The 6,000-nt window shown below is 42.2% G+C and overlaps 1 protein-coding gene across 4 annotated transcripts in view; it reads left to right on the forward strand.

Annotated features, from left to right (window-relative positions):
• Pls3 (plastin 3) overlaps positions 1-6,000 on the forward strand; it is an 85,549-nt gene that overhangs the window by 30,505 nt on the left and 49,044 nt on the right. For 3 of the 4 annotated variants that reach the window (XM_013035961.1, XM_013035963.1, XM_013035962.1), the window contains exon 2: positions 1,186-1,274. The exons of the other annotated variant lie outside the window; for it this stretch is intronic. The gene's annotated coding sequence lies outside the window, so the exon portion shown is untranslated. The remainder of the gene's footprint in view (positions 1-1,185; positions 1,275-6,000) is intronic. 4 annotated transcript variants of the gene reach the window in all.

Here is a 6,000-nt window from a genome sequence, read left to right on the forward strand (position 1 = left end):
GTGTCTATATTTTTTTAAAGAATATATATTATTTATAGCCAGTGGCACCTAAAGTCTTAGCTACTTAGAAGTCTGAGATCTGAGGATCACAGTTTGAAGCCAGCCTGGGCAGGAAAGTTGATGAGAATTTTAAGACCTACTGCATACTCTGCCTACTTCTGGCTGTGTGACTTAAGGCAAGTTATTCAACATATCTCAGCCTATTTGCTTTCTGTAAAATCAGAAAAACAATATTAGCCAGGCTCAGGGGTTTTCTGAGAAGTAATTTTCAGAATATATGTAAAGCACTTAGCATAGTCTAGAGTAAAAAAGGCTGTGATGAAAAATCCCAAAGATACATTATCGATGTTTTAGTTATTAGTGTTACCTGCTCTGTGCAGGCTCTCTAATGTGGAATGAAATGTGTAAGGGTGAATAACATGATCACTCCCATCAAAGAGTTTTTCTTTGTGGTACTGAGGTTTGAAAACTCACCCATGCCCCCAGCCACTTTTTTGGGGGTGGGGGGCTCTCGTTACCTAAGACCTCATTTTTTTCTTTTGCTTCCCTCCCTCTCTTCTTTCCTCCCTCCCTCCCTCCCTTCCTCCCTCCCTCCCTTCCTTCTTTCCTTCCTTCCCTCCTTCCTTCCCTCCCTCCTTCCTTCCTACCTTCCTTCCTTCCCTCCTTCCTTCCCTCCCTCCCTCCCTCCCCCTCTCTACCTCTTCGCCCTCTCCTCCCCTTCCCTCCCTCCCTCCCTCTCCCATCTCTCTCTCTCTCTCTCTCTCTCTCTCTCTCTCTTTCTCTCTGTTTCATCTGTTGTGGGACTTGAATTTAGGCCTGGATACTGTCCCTAAGCTCTTCTGCTCAAGGTTAATGCTCTACTGCTTTGAGCCACAGTTCCACTTCTGGTTTTTCTGGTGGTTAATTGGAAATAAGAGTCTCATAGACTTGGCAGCCTAGGCTGGCTTTGAACCATGATCCTCAGATCTTAGCTTCATGAGTAAGTAGGATTACAGGTGTGAGCCACCAGCACCTGGCTAGAATAGGGGGTTTCTAGACTGTAAGATTCAGAGGTGCAATACAACTAATAGGAAGTGATATTAGGAAGAAAGCACCTACTTAACTGAATGAATAATTAGGGCCTTGTAAACTGTGCTGAAAGGTTGAAATTTCCTTTTGTATGGAAGGCTCACAATATTTCTTCAGAAACAGGAATGTGAAGTGTACATTGGAAAGAAACAAGAAAGATCAGCTACAAGGCTTCTGGAGTAGACCAGACTGCAAGCATGAATGAGGTATGGTATGCTGGGTGCTGGTGGCTCAAGCCTGTAATCCTAACTGCTCAGCAGGCTATGATCTGAAGATTGCAGTTTGAAGCCAGCCTGGGCAGGAATTCAATTTACCACCAAAAAGCCAGGAGTAGAGTTATGGCTCAAATGAAAATGCCCGTGTTGAGTATAAAAGCTTAGACAAAGAACCCAGGCCCTGAGTTAAAGCCCCAGTGCTAGCACCAAAGAAAGAAAGAGAGGGAGGGAGTCGGGGGAAGGGAGAGGGAGAGGGAGGGAGAGAGAGAAGAATGGGATATGATAGAGAGAACATCAGAGTTTGGAAATGAAAACTCTAAAATGTTTGGGGGTTGACTCATCTTTCTTTTCTTCCTGATGGCCAAACTACAGTCTCCAGTTTCCACACCTGGAGAGTGAGAATAGAGTAATTGGAAATGAGGCTTGGTTTAGTAAATGGAAGAGTTGGGGGCAAAGGGGCAAAATAATTAGGCCAAGTGTGATTCACTTGCCTAGTATGAGGGAGGCCCTGAGTTTGACATTCAGCTCCACAAAAATGAAAAAAAGATGGCTAAAGTTCAACTGAATATTTGCTGACTTCTTCTGCCTTGACCACTTCTGAGTTGACCTCTGATCTTCTGTAACTGTGTTTGTCACTAACCTTAGGCCCAAAGCCCCAGTCTCTCAGATACCATCTTTTTGAACACTGTTGCCAGTGATGTCTTAACTGAGAAATTCCTCTCTAAGCTCTAAGACAAAGTTCATCTTAGAAAATGTTTGCTGACACCTGCCACTCACTGTCTATGACTGTGGTAGCTCTCAATGTTTGTCTTTGGTTTTCAGTCTATTTTCTCCTGTGGACAGTAAGCTCTCCCAGGGAAATGGGGACTTGGAGGTACTATTGTGTATATTTCTGGCACCCAACACTTACCTAGAACGTACTGAGACTTCTGTGACAGCCTGATGAATGAACATAGATGCAAAAGTGGGCAGAGGTGCTAGTTGAAATCTTCTAAGGTAATTGGAAAGCAGAGTGCTGGAGCTTGAGTATTCACAGTAAGAGTAGATGAGCTTTAGTCCAGGGACTAAACCTATGAACACTGCCTATGGGATCTAGGGACTCAGTTGCTGACTTGCCTAACTAGGGAGGAGGCAGGGTGGCAGTTTCTGTTGGTACAGGAAGGTGTGTAAAGTGTAGGTGTTCCAAGATGCACTACCTGTTTTGGATGAAGACAGGTGACAAATAATAGCCTGCATTGTTGGGTTCCCCTCCCATTTGAAGTGAAATAATATATTCTTCCATGTTCTGTTTACCCTTGTTGCCTTCTTTCCCATGCACATATTTTCTTCTTTTAAGAATATATTGCCCACTCTTTGTGATCAAGCTTTCTTTCCCCTAGTATACTAGTGGCTGGGATTAATTTAGTCTGGTCAATAACTTAACTTTTTGTATCCTGGTCCTGGGGCTTGAGCTGTTCCTGAGCTTTTGCTCAAAGCTAGACCTACTTACAGTTCCACTTCTGGTTTTTGGTGGTTAATTGGATGTAAGAGTCTCATGGACTTTTCCTGCCTGTCTGAGTTGAAACCATGATCCTCAGATCTCAGCCTCCTGAGTAGCTAGGTTATAGGCCAGCTACCAGTACCCAGCTGTTCTGCTCTCTCTTCCTCCTGCTCTTCCCTCCCCTCCCCCTTCCTCCTCCTCCTCCCCCTCGCCCTCTCCCCCCACCCCTTCTCACCCTCCACCCCCTCTTCCCCTCTCCCTCCCCTTCCTTCCCTCCCTCCCTTCCTTTCTTCTTTCCTTCCTTCCTTTTTCATATTGAGGCTGGACCCCAGGGTACTTGCTCAGTAAGTGTTATACCACTGAGCTTCATTCCCAGTCATATCCCCCTTTTTATGATTTTTTTTTTTGTCGGTCGTGGGGCTTGAACTCTGGGCCTGGGCGCTGTCCCTCAGCTCTTCAGCTCAAGGCGAGCGCTCTACCACTTGAGCTACAGCGCCACTTCCGGTTTTCTGGTGGTTTATTGGAGATAGGAGTCTCATGGTCTCTCCTGCCTGGGCTGGCTTTGAACATCGATCCTCAGATCTCAGCCTCCTGAGTAGCTAGGATTACAGGCGTGAGCCACCAGCGCCCGGCTCCTTTTTATGATTTAACAGCCATTCCATTTCAAAAAAGACATTTTCATAATCAAAGTTGATTCTCTACCCAGTAGTTTCCTAGCATGCATAGGCACCCTTCCTGTCCACCCTGCCTAGGACTGACACACACTAGTAAGTAGATACATTGTTGAGTGAATTGCATTTCTAAATTTGAATGACTTAAGAAAGGAAAACAAACTATCCTTCCTTTGCACCCTCAAATACATTTCAGAATTTGAGTAATAGTTTCAGGTTGTTTAGGTAGAGTGTTCTCAGCAGATTTGTGTTCAGGGCTTATGTATCGTTAAATGAACCAGTGGCGTGGTTTCATAATTGTTGTATTGTTAGTCACAGGCTGTAATTAGGAATGACTTCATAGGCATAAGATTCTTCTATGGGTGACGCCCTGAATTCATACCCAGTTGTACACCATATCCTTTTATGAAAAGAAAACAAACAAACAAGGTTTTGTTTGCTTTTGTTTTATTCCCTTAGTTGAAAAATCTGATTTCCTGTATGTCTAATGTTTAAGGCAAGAGGGTTTGTTTTTTCCTTGCTTTTTGGGAGCAAGGGCAGGCTGGAGTTAACAAAAAACTGAATTAGAGATCAAAGTGTTTTGCAGATAATCTGTAGATTTAAAAAAAGTCTAGAGATCCTAGATAGCTGTATTTTTGATGAGTTATTTCATTTGCTGAATTGCAGTGGAAGGAAAATATATTTGTTTTTTGATTATCAGCTCTGTGTGTGTGTGTGAGTGCCTGTCTCTCTCTTACATAATCAATTTCACTTTTGAGGAAAGACAGATTGGGAGTGAAAAAAGAACTATATCCATGTCAGCCTTTCCTTTTCCTGTCAATCGCATGTTAGGACATTGGAGTTCAATTTGTATTCAGCAAGTGCTATTTACTTTCCTCAAACTTTTATTTTCCATTGATCATGAGAAAATGTGCAAATTTAGGAGGAATGTCCAGCTGAGAGCTATTTTGAAAAGGGATGCTGAAGTGAAAATGAGTTTCATTTTTGTGGGTTTGCTTTAATGTGTCACTTGTGTGCTCCTCCACTTGTTGATAGAAACTGCCCGTAGGAAGAAGCCAAATTGAGATTAAAAAAAGTGGCTGACAGGTTTGCTTGAGGTTTATCTTCCTTAAATCACTGTGACTAAATGCTTATGAGTTTCATATATGAGGAAGCTTTGTTACACTCTAATGAATAGATAGAGGGAGGGATAATGAGATAACATTCCAAGAATCCCATTTAAAGGGCTCTTAGTAGAACTCGGGGCTAGCCAGATACTGGTGGCTCACACTTGTAATCCTAGCTACTTAGAAGGCTGATATCTGAAGGTCTCAGTTCAAAGCCAGTCCGGCCTAGCAATGTCTGTGAGACTTTTACATTCAATTAACTACTAAAAAAGCCAGAGATAGAACTGTGACTCAAGTAGTAGAGTGCTAGCCTTGAGCAGGAAAGTTCAGAGACAATACCCAGGCCCTGAGTTCAAGTCCTATGACTGACCAAAATAAAGAAAAAAGAACTAGTGGCTAACGTTTGCATAGCTCCTCTCAACTATGTAAAAGCAATCATCACCGTCTATTGTCTTTCACGAAGGATTTGAAGCTGCCATTTGTACTTTATAGGTGTGACTTTACCTGTGTTGCCTTTAATGTTCATGATTATCCTGGGTATATGGGCGTTGCTGTTTTCAGAGGAAGGAACTAAGACTCAGACTGAATAAACTTGCTTATGTACATGCTATTATGAAAGAGCAAAGTCAAGTCACTAATTGATGTCTTCTCACTACATATCCAACAATGTTTACTCTCCAGCGATCAATTTTTTTTTCCAATGCTGGTGCTCAAATTCAGAAAGTGATTGACAGATGTCAGTATGATATTTGAAAACCAGTGTTTTCTGAAAATGGCTAGGAAAGTGGATTAATGAGAAAATAATGTTTGGCGTGAATTACTGGTCAAATAATTTTGACTTTTAGCTTTGGCAAATAAAACACAATAGTCTTTCCTTTAGAATGTACTATGTCCTTGAGTGAGGAGCCACAGCTTGGCACAAGTACTCTGGATTAAGTCGTGTCTGGAGAGCAGTAATGAGGTCAAATTTTTCTATTTTGCTTGTGAACTAGTCTGGGAAGTTTTTGTTGCTTTGAGAGAAGGAAAAAATTCTATAGTACAATGAGTATCCCATGGAGATGAGTAGCATATGTATTATTTTAACTTCTAAATGTGTGTGTGTGTGTGTGTGTGTGTGTGTGTGTGTGTGTGTTAGGACTTGGACTCGCCTAGTTTTTGCTTTTTCACTCAAGTTTGGGCCTCACTTATACTTTTGGCTTTTTGCTCCTTAATTGGAGGTAAGAGTCTCACAGACTTTTCTGCCCAGGCTGGCTTCAAACCATGATCCTCAGATCTTAGCCTCCTGAGTGGCTAGGGTTACAAGCATGAGCAACTAGCTCCCCTAAGATTTATTGGGTTTTTTTAAATAAGTTTTTTATTGTGAAAATACTGTACAGAGAGGTTACAGTTACATGAGCAAGGTAATGAGTACATTTCTTATCAAGCATTGTTGCCTCCTCCTTTGTTTTTCCCCTACCATC

This window comes from Dipodomys ordii, unplaced genomic scaffold, assembly GCF_000151885.1.
Source record: "Dipodomys ordii isolate 6190 unplaced genomic scaffold, Dord_2.0 Scaffold233, whole genome shotgun sequence".
Lineage (NCBI taxonomy): Eukaryota > Metazoa > Chordata > Mammalia > Rodentia > Heteromyidae > Dipodomys > Dipodomys ordii.